Raw genomic sequence first — 26,735 nt, 5'->3', positions numbered from 1 at the left:
TAATGTCAGTAGCTTGACAGAGGGCTCTCATGGAGCCTTCACAGATACTCAGAGCAATGTTGGAACCTCCCAACACCAAACTTAGAGTTTGAATGTGGGGGTTCAACACCAAACTTAGAGTTTGGTTGTGGCCTCCCAACACCAAACTTAGAGTTTGATTGTGGGGGCTCTGTTTGTCTCTGATTTGAGAGAAGCTCTTCATGCTTCTTCTCCATGATGACAGAGGGATATCCTTGAGCCTTAAATACAAAGGATTCTTCATTCACTTGAATGATCAGTTCACCTCTATCAACATCAATCACAGCCTTTGCTGTGGCTAGGAAGGGTCTGCCAAGGATGATGGTTTCATCCATGCACTTCCCAGTCTCTAGGACTATGAAATCAGTAGGGATGTAATGGTCTTCAATCTTCACCAAAACATTCTCTACAAGTCCATGAGCTTGTTTTCTTGAGTTGTCTGCCATCTCTAGTGAGATTTTTGCAGCTTGTACCTCAAAGATCCTTAGCTTCTCCATTACTGAGAGAGGCATGAAGTTTACACTTGACCCTAAGTCACACAGAGCCTTCTTGAAGGTCATGGTGCCTATGGTACAAGGTATGGAAAATTTTCCAGGATCTTGTCTCTTTTGAGGTAATTTCTGCCTAGACAAGTCATCCAGTTCTTTGGTGAGCAAGGGAGGTTCATCCTCCCAAGTCTCATTTCCAAATAACTTGTCATTTAGCTTCATGATTGCTCCAAGGTATTTAGCAACTTGCTCTTCAGTGACATACTCATCCTCTTCAGAGGAAGAATACTCATCAGAGCTCATGAATGGCAGAAGTAAGTCCAATGGACTCTCTATGGTCTCATTTTGAGCCTCAGATTCCCATTGTTCCTCATTGAGGAACTCAGAGGAGATTGGTACACGCCCACTGAGGTCTTTCTCAGTGGCGTCCTCCTCCTCTCTTTCCTCTCCATATTCGGCCATGTCTAGGGCTTTGCACTCTCCTTTTGGATTTTCTTCTGTATTACTTGGGAGAGTGCTAGGAGGGAGTTCAGTAACTTTCTTGCTCAGCTGTCCCACTTGTCCTTCCAAATTCCTAATGGAGGACCTTGTTTCAGTCATGAAACTTTGAGTGGTTTTAATTAGATCAGAGACCATGGTTGCTAAGTCAGAGGGGTTCTGCTTAGGATTCTCTGTCTGTTGCTGAGAAGATGATGGAAAAGGCTTGCCATTGCTAAACCTGTTTCTTCCACCATTGTTGTTGTTGAAACCTTGTTGAGGTTTCTCTTGATTCTTCCATGAGAAATTTGGGTGATTTCTCCATGAAGAATTATAGGTGTTACCATAGGATTCTCCTAGGTAATTCACCTCTTCCATTGAAGGGTTCTCAGGATCATAAGCTTCTTCCTCAGATGAAGCCTCCTTAGTACTGTTTGGTGCATTTTGCATTCCAGACAGACCTTGAGAAATCAAATTGACTTGTTGAGTCAATATCTTGTTCTGAGCCAAAATGGCGTTCAGAGTGTCAATCTCAAGAACTCCTTTCTTCTGACTAGTCACATGGTTCACAGGATTCCTTTCAGAAGTGTACATGAATTGGTTATTTGCAACCATCTCAATGAGCTCTTGAGCCTCTGTAGGCGTCTTCTTCAAATGAAGAGATCCTCCAGCAGAGCTATCCAAAGACATCTTGGATAGTTCAGAGAGACCATCATAGAAAATACCTATGATGCTCCATTCAGAAAGCATGTCAGATGGACATTTTCTGATTAATTGTTTGTGTCTTTCCCAAGCTTCATAGAGGGATTCTCCATCCTTCTGTCTGAAGGTTTGGACTTCCACTCTAAGCTTACTCCATCTTTGTGGTGGAAAGAACTTTGCCAAGAAGGCATTGACTAGCTTTTCCCAAGAGTCCAGGCTTTCTTTAGGTTGAGAGTCCAACCATATCCTAGCTCTGTCTCTTACAACAAAAGGGAATAGCATCAGTCTATAGACCTCAGGGTCAACCCCATTAGTCTTGACTGTGTCACAGATTTGCAAGAATTCAGCTAAGAACTGATGAGGATCTTCCATTGGAAGTCCATGGAACTTGCAATTCTGTTGCATTAGAGAAACTAATTGAGGCTTAAGCTCAAAGTTGTTTGCTCCAAGGGCAGGGATAGAGATGCTTCTCCCATAAAAATCAGGAGTAGGTGCAGTAAAGTCACCCAGCACCTTCCTTGCATTGTTTGCATTATTGTTGTTTTCGGCTGCCATGTCTTCTTTTTCTTTGAAGAATTCGGTCAGGTTCTCTAAAGAGAGTTGTGCTTTGGCTTCTCTTAGCTTTCTCTTCAAGGTCCTCTCGGGTTCAGGGTCAGCTTCAACAAGAATGCCTTTGTCTCTGCTCCTGCTCATATGAAAGAGAAGAGAACAAGAAAATATGGAATCCTCTATGTCACAGTATAGAGATTCCTTGAGGTGTCAGAGAAAGAAAAATGGAAGACAGAGGTAGAAAATTCGAACTTATCAAAGAAGATGGAGTTCGAATTTTGCATTAAGGGATAGTGTTAGTCCAAAAATAGAAGGATGTGAGAAGAAGGGAAGTAATTTTCGAAAATTAAGTAAAAGATTTTAAAAACATTTTGAAAAACACTTAATTGATTTTCGAAAATAAGAGTGGAAAAGAAATCAAGTGATTTTTGAAAAAGATTTTGAAATTAGAAGTTAAAAAGATTTGATTGAAAACTATTTTGAAAAAGATGTGATTAAAAAGATTTGATTGAAAAGTTATGGTTTTAAAAAGATGTGATTGAAAAGATATAATTTTAAAAGATATGATTTGAAAACAATTTTAAAAGATATGATTTTAAAAATTAATGACTTGCCTAACAAGAAAAGATATGATTCAAACATAAAACCTTCCTCAACAGAAAAGGCAAAAAATGTTCAATCAAATCATTAATTGTTAGTAAGTATCTTTGAAAAAGGAAAGAAATTAATTTTGAAAACATTTGATTGAAAAGATATGATTTGAAAAAGATTTGATTTTGAAAAACTTTAAAAACTTGAAAAAAAAAAATTGATTTTGAAAACAAAATCTTCCCCCTTTGCCATCCTGGCGTTAAACGCCCAGAATGGTGCACATTCTGGCGTTTAACGCCCAAAACTATACCCTTTTGGGCGTTAAACGCCCAGCCAGGCACCCTGGCTGGCGTTTAAACGCCAGTCTGTCTTCTTCACTGGGCATTTTTGAATGCTCAGCTTTTTCTGTGGGATTCCTCTGCAGTATGTTCTGAATCTTCAATTCTCTGTATTATTGACTTGAAAAGACACAAATTAAGAATATTTTTGGATTTTTAAAAATGAGGAATAATCAAAATGCAACTAAAATCAAATAACAATGCATGCAAGACACCAAACTTAGCAGTTTGTATACTATTGACACTAGCAAAATGAGAATGCACATGATAAACAACAAAATACTCAAGTCAATAGAATTCAAAGATCAAAACAAGGCAATCATCAAGAACAACTTGAAGATCAATGAAGACACATGCATGAATGCAGTAAGAACATGCAATTGACACTAAACTTAAGATGAGACTCTAGACTCAAACAAGAAATATTTTTGGATTTTATGATTTTGTAATTTTTTTGGGTTTTTCGAAAATTAAGTGAAAAGGAAAAAAAAATATCAAAATTCTTAATGAGAATTCCAGGAATCATGCAATGTTAGTCTAAAGCTTTAGTCTAAAGGAATTAGACATGGCCGGCCAAGCTTCAGCAGGACATTGCATTCAAGAGCTAAATTGATGAGGATCAATCAGCTTTGGTGATGATAAGAACATCACCTTGAAACACTAGAATTCATTCTTAAGAACTCTGAAGAAAAATACCTAATCTAAGCAACAAGATGAACCGTCAGTTGTCCATACACAAGAACAATCCCCGGCAACGGCGCCAAAAACTTGGTGCACGAAATTGTGATCACTACAACTTCGCACAACTAACCAGCAAGTGCACTGGGTCGTCCAAGTAATAAACCTTACGCGAGTAAGGGTCGATCCCACGGAGATTGGTGGTATGAAGCAAGCTATGGCCATCTTGTAAATCTCAGTCAGGCAGACTCAAATGTATAATGGTGATGAACGAAAATAACATAAAGATAAAGATAGAGATACTTATGTATATCATTGGTGTAAGAGCTTCAGACAAGCGTATGAAGATGCCTTCCCTTCCGTCTCTCTGCTTTCCTACTGTCTTCATCCAATCCTTCTTACTCCTTTCCATGGCAAGCTCGTGTAGGGTCTCACTGTTGTCAGCAGCTACCTCCCATCCGCGCAGTGAAAGCTAATGCACGCACTCTGTCACAGTGCTGCCAATCACCGGTTTGGTTCCCTCCCCTACCGGAATAGAATCCCTCTTTTGCGTCTGTCACTAACGCCCAGTAGGTTACAGGTTTGAAGCACGTCACAGTCATTCGATCATTGAATCCTACTCAGAATACCACAGACAAGGTTAGACCCTCCGGATTCTCTTGAATGCCGCCATCAGATCCTGCCTATACCACGAAGATTCCGATTAAAGAATCCAAGAGATATTCACTAAGCCTTGGTTGCTTGTAGAACAAGAATGGTTGTCAGTCACCTTGTTCATGGGTGAGAATGGTGATGGGCGTCAATCATCACCTTCATCATGTTGAAGAACAAGTGATATCTTGGATAAAGAACAAGCGAATTTGAATAGAAGAACAATAGTAATTGCATTAATACTCGAGGTACAGCAGAGCTCCACACCTTAATCTATGGTGTGTAGAAACTCCACCGTTGAAAATACATAAGAACAAGGTCTAGGCATGGCCGAATGGCCAGCCTCCCAATGATCTAAGATAGCATAAAATTAGAAGATAGCTACCAAGATGTCAAATACAATAGTAAAAGGTCCTACTTATAGAAAACTAGTACATAGATGAGTAAATGACATAAAAATCCACTTCCGTGCCCACTTGGTGTGTGCTTGGGCTGAGCAATGAAGGAATTTCGTGTAGAGACTTTTTCTGGAGTTAAACGCCAGCTTTTATGCCAGTTTGGGCGTTTAACTCCCAATCAGGTGCCAGTTCTGGCGTTTAACGCTGGAATTTCTGTAGGTGACTTTGAGCGCCGGTTTGGGCCATCAAATCTTGGGCAAAGTATGGACTATCATATATTGCTGGAAAGCCCAGGATGTCTACTTTCCAACTCCGTTGAGAGCGCGCCAATTGGGCTTCTGTAGCTCCAGAAAATCCACTTCGAGTGCAGGGAGGTCAGAATCCAACAGCATCTGCAGTCCTTTTCAGTCTCTGAATCAGATTTTTGCTCAGGTCCCTCAATTTCAGCCAGAAAATATCTGAAATCACAGAAAAATACACAAACTCATAGTAAAGTCCAGAAAAGTGAATTTTAACTAAAAACTAATAAAAACATAATAAAAACTCAACTAAAACTACTAAAAACATACTAAAAACAATGCCAAAAAGCGTACAAATTATCCGCTCATCACATCACTAGTGCTAGCAACACAAGGAGTCAAAAACATTAAGAAATTAAAACTCTACTATTCTAGGTCTTTAACCCATTATCTCGATCGGTATTTCGAAAGGAGAACCCATTATACTAAATGTAAAAAACCTCTTGGCATATTGTGATGAACTCCTCAGCACAATATTATAATGTCTGGATTCATAAGCTATTATGATAGAATGACATATTAGTTATTATATCTATAAATACTAGCTCAATATTAGCAAAAATTTATCACTTTTTTATTTACCTACGCAGGAAATCAAGTAACAAAATTTTTATTGACTGTTTTTTCTATATCTACTTTTGAAGGCTTTCTACCCTTAGATCTTCTTCGTACAAAATTTTTGAAATCACTGTCAGATATGAAAGTTTAACTCTAACTAAATAATGATTTTCAAGTAAATAAAAATATGTACAAAAATCTTTAAGCAGTTATCAATGAACGGCTTGACATACAGACAATTTAGAACCATATAAAAATGTGGTTATTTTTTTTCATAAATGACAACTCAAATATTGTGAAAGCTCCCTTAGATTTACCCATTTTTGGAAAAAGGGAATCCACGTGTGTACTACAATTATCATCAGGACGATCATCAACACGTGATGGCTTATTCAATCTTGTCTCAATTCCTTCTAAGTATCGAGAGAAAAACATAAGAGCTTCTTCAACCTTATATTCCTCAGCTATAGAACCTTCTGATTTAGATTTGTTTCGTGCATAGAGCCACGTTATGCTCTACAAAATAAGTTTGAGGTAGAAGTAACATCATCAAAGCAATAACTTCATACTTAATTTCACAAATTAATTACATATTGTATAAATATAGGTGGTTATTTTATATTATATAACTATTCGTTATTTCTGACTCTGAAAAAATATTCAAATTTTAACTCCTATATTAATTTTCTCAATATCAAAAGTCTAGGTAATGATTTTTTAGATGTCAATGAATCAAAGAATAATTTTTAATGAATTTTTAGAAATTATTTATTATTTTGTTTTAAATTCACAAGTTTATAAAGATATGAATTTTCTGAAATTTGAACTAAAACACAAAAATTGGACTTCTATTCTTATTCATTTTGATTTTTTGATATTTTATTTGAATCCAAATGAAGGGTATTTTTTATTGACATTTATGTTTTAAAGTTAATAAATTAACTTATGAGTAAGAAATATCAATAAGTTGTATAAGTAGTAAATCGAATCAGCTTGATTTGATTTACCGTATATATGCTGTAGAAGTAGTAAATCGAATCCAATTAATTCGATTTATCTAAAAATATTCTAAGATAGACATGTAATTGATTTAGGACATTTTCATAATTTTAAACTCCATTATGTTTATTAGTGTAAATTACCTATTAAATTATCCCATACCTATGAACACTCTAGTTGAGAAATGTTACAAGAAAATTTAAAAATTTTATATATTTTAAAATGGAGTTCTAACATTCACAATTTATGTGATAGGCCTTCTTTCACCTATTTTGATACTAGTGTACATAGTTTTCACATAATACAAAACCATTGATTAAAGTAAAAAAAAAATCGTTATTTTTTAATTATATAAGCATCTAAAAAGTTTTAATTTTTTAGCCAATAATAATTATAATAACAATATTGACACAGTACAGGGTAAATATCAACATAAAGAAAAAAAAATTTATATTGATTTTGTCTCATATACTTAATTAACACAACTATTTTTTATTCGATAATTATAAACTTTTATTATTAGATGATATATAAAACCTATTTTATATGATTTTTTATCTAACACATTTAATTTTTATTCAACAATTTTATTATTAAATGAGATGTAAAATTTATTTTATATAAATTTTTTATCACACTTTAGGTGATCAAAAGATATGTATGTTGATTCAATTTAGCAATGATAATAACAGAAAAAAAAACAATGCAACATTTACTCAAAAAGTGCCACCAAGATTTTAAAAGTGTTCTGATAGGATTTTCTTGATTGTCCACTAGGATTTCTCTTAGTGACCAAATTCAACGTAAATTACCTACGTTTTCTCTGATCTGGCCTTTCTCTAATTGACTTAGATAGAGGAACTAAGAAGGGACCATGAACATAGAAGTACAAGAGGTAATAGTGAGGAAGAGGATATAATGAAACTTGAGGAAGAAGACATTGCAAAGGGTGTCCACGCTTGTGCAAAAAGCTTGCGGGGGAGAATCTTTACCGAAAGAACCTTCTTTATAGGAACCATGAAGGGTGTTATGCATGCTATTTGAGGGCAAATTAGATGGCCTTTTTGTTGTGGAGGAAAGTAAAAATTTTTTCGATTATTCTTCAGCCATAAATATGATGCTTTAAGAATTGAACATGGCTCCCCTTGGCTCTTCAAGAATTATGTTCTTCATGTCCAATAATGGATAAAAATATATGGGGCATCCAACAATATAATCTATACATTTTCTATTTTGTTCCAATTCTGAGGTTTACCAGAATAGTTTAAAATCCTAGAGGTTGGTCGCAAATTAGGAAACAAAATTGGAACAATCTCAGACCTAGGTTTTTTTGAGGTAAGTGGAAAGGAATTAAGTATTATTAAAGCTAGAGTGGAGCTAAATGGTGAAAAGAAAGTGAGAGATAGTCTGAAGATCACTGGCCCTAATAGTAAGATGATAGAAGTGGAGCTAAGGTATGAACAGATTGGGATCTTTTGTACTAATTGTGTCTTGTTAGGGCATGAATCTAGAAACTTTCAGAAATTTTTGGAGGATTCTACTATAAAGTGTATTAAAAAGGAATGTTTAAGGAAATGGACTAAAGCGGATCACACCAGGAGACGTGTAGAGAGGAAACAACACTCCAATACTAGTCATGGCAGCAGTTCGGGCTCCTCTCTCCTCAACCAAGGAAGAAGCATATGTGTTATGGGCTACTAGATGGCCTATCTAGCCTCTCAATGAATGATAACCCGAAGTCAACAAATAAAGAGTAGCTGACAGCTAAAGAGTTGCTTAACGATGTGTTAAAAGGAGTCTCGTGGAAGCGTTGGTAGTTCCGAAAAAGAGAACGTTGAGAGGAACAAGAAGATCTATTTAGAGGAGAATGTTTCTACTGACTTATGGGTTGTGGGTGCCAGCCATCATTTGGCACCCAAAGAACCATGCAACTCTTAAGCTAGAATTGTCAGGGTTTAGGAAGATCGCTGACAATCCAGAACCTTAAAGGGATATGCCAATCCCACTCTCCTAAGGTTGTGTTTCTAACATCCTAACTATCAGAATGTCACGCTTTTAGCTGCGCTACTCTGATAGCAAGATATTACAACGACTTCTATATACTTAATAATAAAATAGGAGCCTTTAACTCGAAACCGTATCATTGTTTCCTTTGAAAAATCAAAAGTTTTTTCTTTTTACAAATATGCAAATATAAACAAATTCAACCACAATCTTCATATATATAAACATACAAGACTTCTTATACAAATAACTTACAAATATACTAGACATACATATTATTACAAATTATGATTTCTATCCCTCTTACAAAAATATATAACAAGGCGAGGGAAAAACTATAACTAAGACATATACAACACAATCAGAGCACAGGAGAAACTCCTTAAACTCCTCGTTCGTCCTAAAAAGAGAAATTTGTAAGGGGTAAGAACCTAACCATATGGTCTCACCAGAGAAGGCTTAGAATTGTCATAAGAATATATATAAAAGAAAATTATTTTCAACCGTAGCGATCATCGCTCGTCTTATGAATCTTTTAAAAAACAAGCAGTTACTTATTCAAAACCCAAATTCATATTTCTATTATAAAATTTTAAAAGTTACTTAAACTGTATGAATGAGTAACTTGTTCCAAGCATAGTTTATTAAGTCTATGCTGAATTAGTTTGATCTTTCATACTTTACTAAACCTTAAACACAAATCAATCACGACCTCTGCCTCAAGCAAAATCAATCAACACACAAACCACCGCAAGCCAATATGCATATCAACCTTTACCAACTTACCAAATTACGGCCTTTGGTCCAACTAGTCACGGTCTCCGGTCCAAAATAATCAAATCTTGGCCTTCGACCCCAAACAATATCAAATCTTGTCCTCCAGCCCCACATATAATCACTTACATGCCACCACACTCCAAACCAACAAGTCATAATCACAAGCAATCAAACAGACAAACAAACAATCATACATAGAGAACAAGTATGACAAGTAGTACAATTAGCAATTAACAGGATGTAAATTAGGCAAGCCAAGTAATTGTGCAGACCTAAGCAAATGCACATAAATGTAGTATGATGCATGCCTGTCCTACAGGCCATGAGTTCACATGCTGGTTATAACGTCAGATCCGACACATTCGGTAGCTAATTCGGACACAGAACACCTTCTCATAGAGCAAGTGGGACTAACCACAATTCTTGTGTGTACCTATGAAGGTGCTTCACACCAAAATCTGGATGCAAGTGGGACAACGCCACATGTAACACCGTATCACTCTAAGCCTTACCTCATGCCATAATGCATAGGATAAAAAAGTGCTATGATAGTTCTAAAGCTTATACAGTAACATATATAGAAGGAAAATAATAATACGAGAAGCTCGGTGAAGAAATATAGCTCAAAGCGTAGAAAACAGAGATACAAAAGCGCAAAACGTTATACATGAACTAACTAAAGCGCAAAGGATAAGATATACAAGGTAAAGAATACAAGCCTAGCTAGTGGAGTGGTGCACGAATTCCCACACTTCGTACAACTGAACCAGCAAGTGCACTGGGTCGTCCAAGTAATACCTGAGCGAGTCAGGGTCGATCCCACGAGGATTGTGGTTTGAAGAAAACTATAGTTATCTTGAAGATCTTAGTCAGGCGAATAGAAGAGTTGTTGGTTTTGGTTAAAAGCATAAAAGGAATGAAAAATGGAATTATTAGGTTTGATTATACTCAATGATAAGAAGATGGTTAAGGCTTGGAGATGCTTTGTCCTTCTGGATTAACTCTAGTCTTACTGTCTTCTTCAATTGTGAATGATTTCTTCTATGACAGGATGTATGTAATTGACGCTGGTTTGACCAGCCACCAATACTCCTCCAGATCTGAAGCCCAGTGTTAGTGCGAATCCAGTCTGATTGAAGGTGAAGCTTCTGCAGTTCATTCTCCTTGGTGATCCTACTCAAAATACCACAGAAAAGGTAGAATCTTCCAGATCGGAGGATTCTACGCCTTTGGTTCTAACCTCTACCACAGAAACCCTAATTTCTCCGTACTTCGGCTAAACTGGTGTCTCGAGAAGTCTCCAACGAAGTTGTGGATTAGCCGTCTAAGAGATGTATAATCAAGCTGGTGGTTCATCATTCTCCGATAAAAAACTCACTCTAAACCCATGTAGAATGTGATAACCTTATGCCAGTTCAACGCATTCATATTGATGAAGAATGAAAATACATCATAGAATAGAGAATCAAACATGAATTGAGAAATAAACAGTAGTACTTTTATTAATCCATAAAACTCGGTAGGGTTCCTCCCCTCAACCTAGGAGGTTTAGAAACTCATACTGATAGAAAATACAATGTGAAAAACGAAATATGCTGGCAGAGATCCTAAACAAGTGTGATCTTCTCCCTTTAATACTAAACTAAGGACTAGTAAGGGTCAAACAATCTTTTTAGTGCTAAAATTCACTTTCGGGGCTCACTTGGTGAGTGTTTGGGCTGAGCTTGATTGAGATCCACGTGCTAGGAGGCTTCTAAGGCATTGAACGCTTGCTAGGGGGTCCTTTTTGGGCGTTTAGACGCTGGTCTCCTCCTTTGGGCGCTGGACGCCTAAAGTGGTGTAGGAGGCTGGCGTTAGACGCCAGTTTTGGGCCTTCAATTCTGAAGCAAAGTATAAAATATTATACATTTCTAGAAATCTCTGGAAGTCAGCTTTCCATAGGCATTAAGAACGTTCCATTTAGACTTATGTAGCTCCAAAAAATCTCTTTTGAGTGCAAGGAGGTCAGATCCGAACAGCATTTGCAGTGCTTTCTCTGGCTCCAGCTCTTCAATTTCATCCAGAAAATACTTGAAATTGTACAAAAACACACAAACTCAAAGTAGGATCCAAAAATGTGAATTTTTGCACTAAAATGTATAAAAACTTAATAAAAATTAAACAAAACTTGCTAAAAACTATATGAAAATGATGCCAAAAAGCGTATAAAATATCCGCTTATCACAACACCAAACTTAAACTGTTGCTTGTCCTCAAGCAACTAAAAATAAAGTAGAATAAAAGGAAGAGTAAGATACAATAACTATCAGAGTTTCCAATAAAGCTCAGTTTCAATTAGATGAGCGAGACTTAGTAGCTTTTTGCTTTTGAATAGTTTTAGCATCTCACTATCCATTGAAACTCAGAAATGTTGGTCTCTTTAGGAACTTAGAATCCAGATGATATCATTGACTCTCCTAGTTCAGTTCATTTTTATTCTTGAACACAACTTTCAGAGTCTTGGCCGTGACCCTAAACACTTTGTTTTCCAGTATTACCACCAGATACATAAATGCCACAGACTCTTTAACTGGGTGAACCCTTTCGGATTGTGATTCAGCTTTGCTAGAATCCCCAGATAGAGGTGTCCAGAGTTCTTAAGCACACTCTTAGGATCTTTGGATCCTTGCTCTTGCCTTTTGGTTTAAATAGCTATTGGTTTTTTGCTCTTGCCTTTTGGTTTAAAGTGCTAATTGCTTTTTCTTTCTTTTTCTATTTTTCTTTTCTTTTCGCCATTTTTTTTCGCATGCATCATATTTTTTTCTTTTATTGCAACATGCTTTTTCTTTTTCTTTGCTACTTTTTCTTGCTTCAAGAATCAAATTTTGGATTTTTTTAGATCACCAATAATACTTTTCCTTTTTTATCATTCTTTCAAGAGCCAACATTCATAATTTCAATTTCAAATATGCAATGTTCATTCATATATTCATAAAACAAAAACAATGACACCACTTCAAAATAATTGATTATTCTTATTATGAAACTTGAAAGTTCATGCATCTTGATATCTTCTAAAAAAATTACTATTTTATTCATGTTTAATGATGATAAGAGAAATATTTTATAGCTAATTAGAAAATAAAATTTAATTGTTATTAATACTTATGCAACTCTTAAATTAAAAGACAATAATAAAATAAAATAAAAATAAAGACTTAAATACTACTAGTGATCATGTAACTCTAAATTAGGATGGAAATGTGAAAAACAAAAATTAGAATAGTCACAGGGTTGAAACTCAACAACCTTCAACTTGAGGGATGTTGGGCTCTTCAGGGGAGAGCTTCTGGCGCTTCAACTCCTCTATCTCACGCCCCTGCTTATCTTGCTCTTTGATCAATTTGCAAATCATGCTAGTCTGATCTTTCTGCTCCTCTCTGAGTTGATCTAAGGTGGTTTGCAAGTGCATCACAGACGCCTTCAGCTGATCCCAATATTCAATTGGAGGGATTTCTTGGGGAGGCTCAGGTGCCTTCCTTTTGGGCTGATCCTCTGGTATCCTGGAGCTTTCCATCACTTGCTTAGTGATTGGGCTTTATACTGGAATAAAGTTATCCATATGGATCAGGACCTTAGCCTCTTGGCATAGGCGAAAGATAAGGTTTGGATAGGCCAGCATGGCATTAGTAAACATCTTGCTTGCCAACTTGTACATCTCACGGGGGATTATTTGGTGAACTTCAACCTCATTCCCCATCATGATGCAGTGAACCATCACAGCTCTCTGAATGGTGACTTCAGAGTGGTTACTTGTAGAGAGTATAGAATGCTCAATGAAGCCTAGCCATCCTCTAGCAATTGGCTTGAGGTTCATCCTTTTCAGGTGGTTTGGTTTGCCTTTTGCATCCTCAATCTATTGAGCTCCAGGCAGGCAGATGTCCTCTAGGACTTGATCCAGCTTTGGGTTGGCTACCACCCTTCTATTGTAGGATTCAGGGTCATCCCTCTGTAACGGTAATTTAAAGATCTTTCTCACTCTATCTAGATGAAAATAGATGATCTTCTCCCTGACCATAGTGCGAAAAGTATGGAATTCTATTCCATCTTTCTTTTCCTTATCTGTCATCCACAGATTTGCATAGAATTCATGGATCATGTTATATCCAACAGAGATATCAGGATTAGTTAGAATCTTCCAGTCTCTTTTTTAAATTTGTTCTTGAATCTCTGGGTATTCTTCTTCTCCTAATTTGAATCCCACCTCAGGGATTACTGGCCTTTTACTCATTATCTTGTGATAATGTTCTTCATGTTGCTTGGTATAGAATCGAATAGATTTGAAAACAACTGTTGGGTCATCTTCTTTCTTGTTTCTTGGAGCGGTCTAGCCACTTCTTAGAGCCATGGGATTCAAATTTTTTATGAGAGAACAGAGCTCCTTCCACACCAAACTTAAAGGATTTGCTTGTCCTCGAGTAAAAGGTAAAAAAAGGAAGAAGAAGAAAAGTGAAGTAGAGGAGTAGAAAAAGAAGGGAATTCGAATGAGAGGTGGTGAGTAAGGAAAAGGGGGCACAGACACACACACACACACACACACACACACACACACACACACACACATATATATATATATATATATATATATATATATATATATATATAGGGAGGGGGAGGGGTTTTTGAAATCAATCTTAAAAGAAAGATAAAGTAGTTTTAAAAAAGAGAAAAAAAAGATGAGTTGTTAAACTTGAAAGATATGAAAAAAGATATGGACAAGATATAAAAGATATAAAAGATAAGATAAGATGCATAAAAAAGATTGTAAAGTTTTATAAAAGATATGAATAAGAATTCCTAAAGATAAGGAAAGATTTTGAAAGAATTTGAAACAAGTTGAAAAAGATATGAAATCTTGGAAAAGATTTGAAATTATTTTAAATTTGAAATATTTGAATGAGATTTGATTTAAAAATCAAAGAAATTCAAAATTGAATTTGAAAAAGATAGATTGAATAAAGAAAAGATAAGATTTTTAGAACTTACCTCCCATGCTGTCTTGCTGGCGTTTAAATGCCCATAATGGCTGTATTCTTGGCATTTAACACTGCTACCTCTGCTTGCTGGGTGTTGAACGCCCAGAATGACATTCATTCTGGTGTTCAACGCTAGGCTGTCCTCCTTAGGGGCGTTTGAATGCCCAGCCAGGTACCCTAGCTGGCGTTCAATGCCAGGCATGTCTTCCCCATGGGGCGTTGAACGCCCAGCCAAGCTCCCTGGCTGGCGTTCAATGCCAGGCTTGCTGCCTCCATGGGAGTTTAAATGCCCAATTGCCACTCTTTTTGGCATTTAACGCCAGAGAGATTCATTCTTCAGGGTATTCTGTTTGTTGTTCTGCATCAATTTGTCTCTATTTAAGCACTGTTCATGATCACTAACATTAAAATCAACCTAATTAAAAACAAATTATAAGGAAAAACTAATTAAAATTGAAATAATCAGAAAATTATAAAATAATATACGATTAATCATTGGGTTGCCTCCCAACAAGCGTATCTTTAATGTCTTTAGCTGGACTTCACTGTGCTTAACTTTGTGGCAGTATTGAGTCTCCTAGCTCTATATCTCCTTCAAGGTAATGTTTAACTCTCTGTCCATTGACAATGAACCTATATTCAGGATCTTTACTTTGAAATTCTACGTGCCCGTAAGGTGATACACTAGTAATCATATATGGTCCCTTCCAACGGAATTTGAGTTTCCCAGGGAATAATTTGAGTCTTGAGTTGAAGAGCATGACCTTTTGTCCTGGTTCAAAGACTCTGGAAGATATCTTCCTATCATGCCACATTTTTGTATTTTCTTTATAGATATTTGCATTTTCAAATGCATCTAACCAGAATTCGTCCAACTCATTTAGTTGGAGAAGCCGTTTCTCTCCTATTGCTTTAGCATCAAGGTTAAGGAATCTAGTGGCCCAATAGGGCTTGTGTTCTAGTTCCACTAGCAAATGACAAGATTTCCCATATACTAGCTGATATGGTGGGGTTCTAATGGGGGTTTTGAAAGCTGTTTTGTATGCCCACAGAGCATCATCAAGCTTTCTAGCCCAATCCTTTCTAGAGGCGCTTACTGTCCTCTCTAGAATTCTCTTTAGTTCTCTATTGAGACTTTAGCTTGCCCATTTGTTTGGGGATGATACGATATTGCTACTTTATGGTGAACTCCATAACGGCTTAAGACAAAATCCAACTGTCTGTTGCAGAAATAAGTACCTCCATTACTAATTAGTGTCCTAGGGACACCCAATCTGCTGAAGATATTCTTTTGGAGGAACTTCATTACTATTTTGGTGTCATTAGTGGGTGATGCTATTGCTTCAACTCATTTAGACACATAGTCTACTGCCACAAGGATGTAGGTGTTTGAGTATGAAGGTGGGAAGGGTCCCATGAAATCTATACCCCATACGTCAAACAACTCAATCTCTAGGATTCCTTACTGAGGCATGCCATGACCATGAGGGAGGTTGCCAGCCTGTTGGCAACTATCATAGTTACAGACAAACTCTCTAGAGTCCTTAAAGAGAGTAGGCCAGTAGAAGCCACTTTGGAGAACCTTAGTGGCTATCCACTCACCTCCAAAGTGTCCTCCATAGTCTGAGCTATGGCAATGCTATAGGATTCTCTGTGCCTCTTCTTCAGACACGCAGCGTGATGAGCGGATAATTTATACGCTTTTTGGCATTATTTTTAGGTAGTTTTTAGTAAGTTCAAGCTACTTTTAGGGATGTTTTCATTAGTTTTTATGTTAAATTCACATTTCTGGACTTTACTATGAGTTTGTGTGTTTTTCTGTGATTTCAGGTAAATTCTGGCTGAAATTGAGAGATTTGAGCAAAACTCTGAAAAAGGCTGACAAAAGGACTGCTAATGCTGTTGGAATCTGACCTCCCTGCACTTAAAATGGATTTTCTGGAGCTACAGAACTCTAAATGGCGCGCTCTCAACGGTGTTGGAAAGTAGACATCCAGGGCTTTCCAGCAATATATAATAGTTTATACTTCATTCGGAAATTGACGACGTAACTTGGCGTTGAACGCCAAGTACATGCTGCTGTCTGGAGTTAAACGCCAGAAAAACGTCATGATCCGGAGTTGAACGCCCAAAACACGTCATAACTCGGAGTTCAACTCCAAGAGAAGCCTCAGCTCGTGGATTGATCAAGCTCAGCCCAAACATACACCAAGTGGGCCCCGGAAGTGAATTTATGCATCAATTACTTACTCATGTAAACCCTAGGAGCTAGTTGATTATAAATAGAACATTTAACTAATGTATTTGATATCTTTGATCATTCGGTCTTGTGACCACATGGGGGCTGGCCATTCGGCCATGCCTGAACCTCTCACTTATGTATTTTCAACGGTGGAGTTTCTGCACACCATAGATTAAGGGTGTGGAGCTCTGCTGTACCTCAAGTATTAATGCAATTCTATTTTCTTTTATTCAAATCTCTCTTATTCTTATTCCAAGATATTCATTCGCACCCAAGAACATGATGAAGGTGATGATTATATGACGCTCATCACCATTCTCACCTATGAACGCGTGTGATTGACAACCACTTCCGTTCTACATGCAACAGAGCTTGAATGTGTATCTCTTAGATTCCCCAACAGAATCTTCGTGGTATAAGCTAGATAGATGGCGGCATTCATGAGGATCCGGAAAGTCTCACCTTGTCTGTGGTATTCCGAGTAGGATCCTGGGAGTCCGGAAAGTCTAACCTTGTCTGTGGTATTCCGAGTAGGATTCCGGTAATGAATGACTGTGACGTGCTTCAGACTTGCAAGTGCTGGGCGTGATGACAAATGCAAAAGAATCAAGGGATTCTATTCCAGTAGGCGCGGGAACCAACCAGTGATTAGCCGTGCTGTGACAGAGCGCGTGAGCGTAGTTTTCACTGCGAGGATGGGATGTAGCCTTCGGCCAGGTGATGCCTCCAGACGATTAGCCATGCGAGTGACAGCCGCAGAGGACCATTTTCCCGAGAGGATTGAAAGTAGCCATCGTCGAACGGTGAACCGCTATACACAGCTTGCCATGGAAAGGAGTAAGAAGGATTGAGTTGAAGCAATAGGAGAGCAGGCGTCCTTGGGCCATACAGTATCTCCATATGCTTATCTGAAATTCCCACCAATGAATCTGCATAAGTATTCTATCCCTTTTATTATTTCTTCTTATTATTAATTTTCGAAACCATAAACAATTTTAATCTGCCTAACTGAGATTTACAAGGTGACCATAGCTTGCTTCATACCAACAATCTCTGTGGGATCGACCCTTACTCACGTAAGGTTATTACTTGGACGACCCAGTACATTTGCTGGTTAGTTGAACGGAGTTGTGAAAACAACTGATGCCATAATAATGATTTCATACAAGTACAAAAGAACATGGATCACAATTTCGTCCACCAAGTTTTTGGCGCCGTTGCCGGGGATTGTTCGAGTATGGACAACTGACGGTTCATCTTGTTGCTCAGATTAGGTAATTTTCTTTTCAAAAAGTTTTCTAAAATCTTTCAAAAATATTTTTTATTATTTTCGTTTTTTTTAATATAATTTTCGAAAAAAATAATAAAAATCCAAAAAAAAAAATTTCATAAAATCATAAAAATCAAAAATATTTTGTGTTTCTTTTTTGATTCTTATGTCATGTTTTAAGTTTGGTGTCAATTGCATGCTTTAAAAATTTTTCTTGCATTTTTCGAAAATTCCATGCATTCATAGTGTTCTTCATGATCTTCAAGTTGTTCTTGATAAGTCTTCTTGTTTGATCTTGATGTTTTCTTGTTTTGTGTCTTTTCTTGTTTTTCATGTGCATCTTTGCATTCATATTTTCCAAGCATCATGCATGAGTTTCTGGGTTTGCTGCCTGTTAAACTCCCTGGGAATGAACCTTATAGCCTTGTAATTTGTAATGTCTGCAAACCACGGTGCTATCTGGATTGCATAAAGTTGCTCATATGGAAATGTTTCGGATATGTCAGTGAAGGGAGGAGAAGTCCCTGCCACTGGTTCAATCCGAGACAAATGGTCAGCCACTTGATTTTCTGTACCTTTTTTGTCTCTGATCTCTATGTCAAACTCTTGCAGGAGTAATACCCATCTTATGATCCTGGGCTTAGAATCCTGCTTAGTGAGTAGATACCTCAGAGCAGCATAGTCAGTGTAGATAATAACCTAAGATCCTACTAGGTAGGATCTGAACTTGTCAATAGCATACACCATTGCAAGTAATATTTTTTCTATAGTAGTGTAGTTTTTCTGCGCGTCATTTAAAACACGACTGGCATAATAAATGACGTGCAAAAGCTTGTCATGTCTCTGCCCTAGAACTATGCCAATGGCATGATCACTGGCATCTCACATCAGTTCGAATTGCAATTCCTAACTGGGTGCAGAAATGACAGGAGCAGTGACAAGCTTGGCTTTCAGGGTTTCAAGGGCATGCAGACATTCTTGGTAAAAAGATGAATGGAATATCAGTGGCCAATAAACAGGGGTTTTTCAATTTTTGAAAAATCTTTTATGAACCTTCTGTAAAATCCTGCATGTCCTAGGAAACTTCTGATTGCCTTGACATTACTTGGTGGTGGCAATCATTCAATCACTTCCACCTTAGCTTGATCTACTTCTATTCCCATGTTTGAAATCCGATGCCCAAGAACAAGGCCTTCAGTCACCATGAAGTGGCATTTTTTCCAATTTAGAACTAGGTTTGTTTCTTGACATCTTTTTAGAACTTAGGCCAAATGATCAAGGCAGGAGTCAAATGAGTCTCCAAAGACAGAGAAGTCATCCATGAACACTTCAAGGAACTTCTCTACCATATCAGAGAAGATGGATAACATACATCTCTGAAAGGTGGCAGGTGCATTGCACAAGCTAAAGGGCATTCGCCTGTAGGCAAACATGCCACATGGGCATGTGAATGATGTCTTTTCTTGATCTTGTGGGTCCACTGTTATTTGATTGTACCCGAAATATCCATCCATGAAATAATAAAATGCATGCCTTGTTAGTCTCTCTAGCATTTGGTCAATAAATGGTAAAGGAAAATGATCCTTCCTGGTGGCGTTATTGAGTCTTCTATTGTCAATGCACATACACCACCCTATAATTGTCCTTGTAGGAATAAGTTTATTCTTTTCATTATGAACCATTGTCATGTCTCCCTTCTTGGGAACACAGGGATCACCCAGGGGCTATCAGAAATGGGGTAAATAATCCCAGCCTCCCAGAGCTTAGTGACTTCCTTCTGCACTACTTTCTTCATGGCTGGATTTAGTCGCCTTTGTGGTTGCACCAATGGTTTGGCGTCATCCTCCAGCAGGATTTTATGCATGCATCGGGTCGGGCTAATGCCCTTAAGGTCACTTATAGTCCACCCAAGGGCAGTCCTATGTGTCTTGAGCACTTGGATCAGTGCTTTTTCTTCCTGTGGTTCTAAGATAGAGCTTATGATCATAGGATAAGTATCTCCATCTCCTAAAAATGCATATTTTAGGAAGGATGATAATGGCTTGAGCTCAAGATTTGGAGGCTTCTCCTTTTCCTTTGGAGTTTCCAAAGGATCCTTTAAATCAGGCTGGGCATCGATAAGGATATCATTCAACCCTTCTTTGAGACTCTCAACTATGTTTACTTCTTCCACTAGGGAATCAATGAGGTCAATACTCATGCATTCCTCTGGGGTGTCTGGATGCTGCATGGCTTTCACAACATTCAGTACGAACTTTTTCTCATTGACTCTCAGGGTTACTTCTCCTTTTCAACATCAATAAGGGTCCGTCCTGTAACTAGAAAGGGTCTCCCTAGAATTAGGGATGCACTCTTGTGCCCTTCCATATCCAACACCACAAAGTCAGTAGAAAAAGCAAACAGTCCAACCCTAACAATCATGTCTTCAATTACTCTTGATGGTAACTTAATATAACCATAAGCAAGTTGAAGGCATATGCGAGTTGGTTTGACTTCCTCAGTCAAGCAAAGCTTCTTTATTAATGAGGCGGGTATTAGGTTGATGCTTGATCCAAGGTCAAATAGATCTGTCCTTGTACAAGCATCACCTAGAGTGCATGGTATCATAAAGCTTCTAGGATCCTTAAGTTTCTCTGGTAAGCTATTTTGAATGATTGCACTGCACTCTTCAGTGAGGAGGACTGTTTTTGTCTCTCTCCAATCCTTCTCTTGAATCAGAATGTCCTTCATGAACTTAGCATAAGAATGTATCTGTTTAAGAGCCTCTGCAAAAGGGATCTTGATCTCTAATGTTCTAAGATAATTCGCAAAGCGAGAAAACTGTTTATTTTTCTCCTCTTTACAGAGTTTCTAAGGAAATGGCATCTTAGTCTTATACTCATCAATCTTGGTTGATGTAGGCTGAGTGTCGTGTGTGTTGGAAGGGGGGTTACTAGCTTTCTTAGAGGGTTGTTATCAGTATATGACTGGCCTCCATTGCTTGGGCGTTCAACGCCCATATTGCTGCCCCCTTCCTGGCATTCAACGCCAGGAATATTATTCTCTGTTGGGCGTTCAACGCCCTTGTTGTTGTCCCTGAGTGGGCGTTCAATGCCAGGGATGGATTTTCCTTCTTGACGTTGAACGCCAATGGCATTCCTCTTTGGGCATTCAATGCCTTCAGAGAGGTCTTGGACATCAGTCTGGTGTTCCTCTGTTAGCTTTTCTTCCCTTGATCTCTTACTACACTAAGGTTGGGTGTTTAAAGATTTCCCACTCCTTAATTAGATAGCCTGGCATTCTTCTGTTATCTGCTTAGATAACTGTTGCCTTGTTTGACTTAGCTGGGCTTCTACATACCTGTTAGAAGCCTGAGTTTCTCGCAAAGCCTCTTGCAGTTCCAATATTTGCTGGGCAAGGGCATGCAGTTGCTGAGTCAATGGGCTATCCTATTTTGGAGGGTTAAGTTCAATAGATATTACCTTAACCTCTCCTTTCATAGAAGTCTCAGCAGATGAGTACAGATGCTGATTAGTGGCAACTGTCTCAATAAGCTCGTGACCCTCTTCAATGGACTTTCTCATGTGTATGGAACCACCAGCAGAGTGGTCCAGAGACATTTTAGACATGTCTGAAAGTCCATAGTAGAAGATGTCTAATTGTACCCATTATGAAAACATTTCAGTGGGACATTTTCTTAGCATCCTCCTATACCTTCCCCAGGCATCATAAAGAGATTCATTATCTCCTTGTTTGAAGCCTTGGATGTCCAGTCTCAGCTGGGTCATCTTTCTTGGAGGAAAGTATTGATTTAAAAACATGTCTACTAACTGTTTTCAAGTTTTTAAGCTAGCTCTAGGCTAGTTATCCAACCACCTCTTTGCTTGGTCCTTTACAGCAAAAGAAAAGAGTAATAGCCTGTAGACATCTTGGTCTACTCCCTCATTGTGTACTGTGTCATCAATCTTTAAAAAATCTACCAGAAACTCAATAGGTTCTTCCTGTGGAAGTCCAGAACACTGGCAGTTTTGCTGCACTAAGTTAATGAGTTGAGGGTTTAGTTCAAAGCTACGCGCTCTAATGTGGGATATGCTAATACTTCTTCCATAGAAGTCAGCAATGGGGTTTGTATAGGATCCTAGAGTTCCTCTGAACTCTTTATTTCCATTTGGGTTGATGATGAAGAAAGCTAGGAGAAGAAGAAGAATTGAGGAAGAAGATGTAAATTGTAAATAAAATATTTTTGTTTTTATATTATTTATTAATTAAATTAAAAAATAAAGGTTAATTGATTAAAAGAATTGAAAATTAATTAATAAATTTCGAAAAAGAAGAGAGAGAAATAGAAGAAGAAATTCGAAAATTAGAAGAGAGAGGAATTAGTTAGGAAGTTTCGAAGAAGAAGAGAGAGAAAAAAAAGTAACTAATTATTAATTAAGAAAGATTTGAAAATAAGATAGAAAATTAGAAAAGATTTGAATTTAAAAATTTGAAATTTGAAAATTAAATTTTAAATTTTGAATTTTGAATTTGAAACAAGATAAGATAAAGATTTGAAAAAGATTTGAATTTTGAAAATGTTTAATTTTTAAAATTTGAAATTTGAAATTTAAATTTTGAAATTTGAATTTGGATTTTAAATTTTGAATTTTGAAATAAGATAAGATAAGAATTTTGAATTTTGAAGAAAGATAAAAAGATAAGATAAGATTTTGAAAAGATTTGAATTTTGAAATTTAAAACTAAGATAAGATAAGATAATAATTTAAAATTAAAATCTGATTTTTAAGGTAATTTTCGAAAATTTAATTACAATAAAGATAGAAAAGATATTTTTTTGAATTTAATGAAGAAAGAGAAAAATAACAAAAAGACACCAAACTTAAAATTTTTAGATCTAAAAACACCTAGTGTGCGAAAATTAAGAAGAAAAACACAAAGAAACACCAAACTTAAAAATTTTAAGATCAAAACAAAAAGAAAAAACAAGAACACCTTGAAGATCAAGAAGAACACCAAGAACAAAACTCAAAGAATTTAAAGAACACAAGAACATGCAAAAGACACTAAATTTAAAAATTTTGAAAACCAAACACAAAATTTTTGAAAATTTAAAGAAAAGACACAAGAAGACACCAAACTTAAAGATTGACACAAGAATCAAACAAAAGAAAATATTTTTGAAATTTTTTTGAAAGAAAGATTCAATGAATTTGGAACTTCAACCAACAGCACAAACAAAAGACTCAAACCAAAAACAAAGATTAAACAAGGAAAAGAAAAAAAATATTTTTGAAAAAGTTTTTGATTTTTTCGAAAATAAAGAAGAAGAAAATAAAAATAAAAGACTCAAACAAAATTAAAGACAATACCTAATCTAAGGAACAAGATAATCCGTCAGTTATCCAAACTCGAACAATTCCCGACAACGGTGCCAAAAACTTGGTGCACGAATTCCCACAGTTCGTACAACTGAACCAGCAAGTGCACTAGGTCGTCCAAGTAATACCTGAGCGAGTCAGGGTCGATCCCACGAGGATTGTGGTTTGAAGCAAGGTATGGTTATCTTGCAGATCTTAGTCAGACGAATAGAAGAGTTGTTGGTTTTGGTTAAAAGCATAAAAGGAATGAAAAATGGAATTACTAAGTTTGATTATAATTAGTGATAAGAAGATGGTTAAGGCTTGTAGATGCTTTGTCCTTCTGGATTAACTCTGGTCTTACTGTCTTCTTCAATTGTGAATGATTTCTTCTATGGCTGGCTGTATATGATAGACGCTGGTTTGAGCAGCCGCCAATACTCTTCCATATCTGAACCCTAGGGTTAGAGCGGATCAAGTCTGATTGAAGGTGAAGCTCCTGCAGTTCATTCTCCTTGGTGATCCTACTCAAAATGCCAGAGACAAGGTCGAATCTTCCAGATCAGAGGATGCTGTGCCTTTGGCTCTAGCCTCTACCACAGAGGCCCTAATCTCCCCGTACTTTGGCTAAATTGGTGTCTCGAGAAGTCTCCAACAAAGTTGTGGATTAGTCGTCTAAGAGATGTATAATCAAGCTTGTGGTTCATCATTGTCCGATGAAAGACTTACTCTGAACCCATGTAGAATATGATAACCTTATGCCAGTTCAACGCATTCTTATTGATGAAGAACGAAGATACATTTTAGAATAGAGAATCACACACGAATTGAGAAAGAAATAGTAGTACTTTTATTAATCCATAAAAATTAGCAGGGCTCCTTCCCTCAGCCTAAGAAGTTTAGAAACTCATACTGAGAGAAAATACAATGTGAAAAACAAAATATGCTGGCAGAGATCCTAAACAAGTGTGATCTTCTCCCTTTAATATTAAACTAATGACTAGTAAGGGTAAAATAGTCTTTTTAGTGATAAAATCTACTTTCGGAGCCCACTTGGTGAGTGTTTGGGCTGAGCTTGATTGAGATCCACGTGCTAGGAGATCTCTAGGGTATTGAACGCTGGCTAGGGGGTCCTCTTTGGGCGTTTGGACGCTGGTCTCCTCCTTTGGGTGCTGGACGCCTAGGGTGGGGCAGGAGGCTGGCGTTGGACGCCAGTTTTGGGCCTTCAATTCTGAAACAAAGTATAAACTATTATACATTTCTAGAAAGATCTGGAAGTCAGCTTTTCATAATCATTGAGAACGCTCTATTTGGGCTTCTGTAACTCCAGAAAAGCTCTTTTGAGTGCAAGGACGTCAGATCCAAACAGCATCTGCAGTGCTTTCTCTGTCTCTGAATCAGACTTTTGCTCCGGCTCCTCAATTTCAGGCAAAAAATACCTGAAATTGTACAAAAACCCACAAACTCAAAGTAGAATCCAAAAATGTAAATTTTACACTAAAACCTATAAAAACTTAATAAAAATTAAATAAAACTTGCTAAAAAACTATATGAAAATGATGTCAAAAAGCGTATAAAATATCTACTCATCATGGAGTTTAGGCCAACTAGTTAATACAAATATAACAGAGTTTTTGAAAGTTAAAACAACATATAACCTGTCTCTCCAAGTAAGCCTCCAAGGCATCAAAGTATAAGATACAAAAGTGAAAGTATATTTATAATAAAATATCCAAAATACAAAAGATGACAAATGATCCTCCGTTCTGCCACCATCCTACAAATTCACTGAGGTGGGTTGTGACCTGCATCTTAAAAATAACAACAACATATAGTATGATAACTGGAGGTTCTCAGTATGGTAACAGTACCCAATATATAAGATATAAGGTTCTGGGATGCTAAAGGCAATCCTAGAACTTCACATCAAGCATAAGATTCAAACTTAGAAATAACTTTAAATAAATCCCTAAAGAGGTCATCTATCTTAGGGGACTTTTAAACTAATAGTAATGATGTTATCCCACAACCTTCGCCATCCTAACCTCCATGCGATCCCATCGCCACCGCCTACCGAACCTCCTCAATCCTAGTAGAAAACACAAGAATATGTAAACAAGTAAACTACAAATAATAGGCATATATAGCAAGTAAACCAGGAAGTAAGTAAGTATATTATACATTTAGGCAAAAGATACAAGTAGGAAAAGCAAGCAAACACATAGAAAATGCACATGATGAATGCCTATCCTATTAGATGCGCTATCACATTGTCGGTTCAACTGCCAACCCAACACATTCCCATGGGAATGTCACCTTTCAGTCACAAATAAAAATGGGTACCCACAAGGATATAGTGCCTGACTCACTCTCCCAGGGATATAGTGCCCAACTCACTCTTATGACTCAAAAGGATGCGAGCGGGATATTCTGTCATAGACCTCACATCTCAACGTAAGCGGGATTAACCACCGTCCTTACACGGGCGCTGCGACCTTAACAAGTGGGATTAACCACTGTTCATACCCTGGGTCAAGCTGTCCGACCCGGGATGTTTAGCGACAAGCCGACCGACCTCTTCAGGTCAGACTATCCGACCTCTTCTCAAAGAGCTCGGCCAAATCGCCAAAGGAGCCAAAAGCAAGCCCAAAACGAAGGAACACAGCCCAATCTAAAGGCAGCTAAAGCCCAGAAAGATAAAGGCGGTTCCACTAAAGATAAGATGACTTCACTCAAAGATAAGATAAGATAAGATAAGATAACTATCTTATCTCCAGAGAGGTCACTCCTCACCATTATAAATACACTGGAGCACCCAGGTATAACTCATACTCTGATTCTACTCAATACCTGCTTAATACCCTTGCTAACTTAAGCATCGGAGTCCCTTGCAGGTACCCCCCACCCTCTGGGGACGAAGGATCAGCACCATCACCAAGTCCAACAAGTCGAACACACCAGCTCTGGCCGCTACACACCGGCCGGACACGTCGGCTCCGACCAGCACGGAGGATCTCGTCCGAGATCGACCTACAGTTTCAGGTAACCCTCGGAACATTGATGCCGTTGCCGGGGAACCTGGAAGTCATCCCACCACCATGGCAGACAACCATGACAACAACCACGATTCAGATCTAGAGGATAGAACGCCGCATAAAAATGCGGACGCCACCCCCCAAAAGCACACCCCAAAACGGGGGAGATAAGTAACCTGCAAACACAGAAATCATGGAAGCACTACAAGCTCAACAAAACCGCCTCCAACAATTCGAAAAAGAAGACGAGCATCAACGGGAAGCCAAGAAGGACCTCCGAAGGGAAACTAGGCAACGCCAAGAGTTA

The 26,735-nt window shown here is 37.5% G+C and overlaps 1 non-coding gene across 1 annotated transcript; it reads left to right on the top strand.

Annotated features, from left to right (window-relative positions):
- Positions 1 to 1,731: 1,731 nt before the first annotated feature.
- LOC130953469 (small nucleolar RNA R71) lies at positions 1,732 to 1,835 on the top strand. The gene has a single exon (XR_009075639.1). It is a non-coding gene; the product is annotated as a small nucleolar RNA R71 (small nucleolar RNA).
- The last annotated feature ends 24,900 nt before the right edge of the window (positions 1,836 to 26,735 follow it).

Source organism: Arachis stenosperma, chromosome 9, assembly GCF_014773155.1.
Source record: "Arachis stenosperma cultivar V10309 chromosome 9, arast.V10309.gnm1.PFL2, whole genome shotgun sequence".
In the NCBI taxonomy this organism is placed as follows: Eukaryota; Viridiplantae; Streptophyta; class Magnoliopsida; order Fabales; family Fabaceae; genus Arachis; species Arachis stenosperma.
This window is presented reverse-complemented; position numbering and strand designations above follow the sequence as displayed.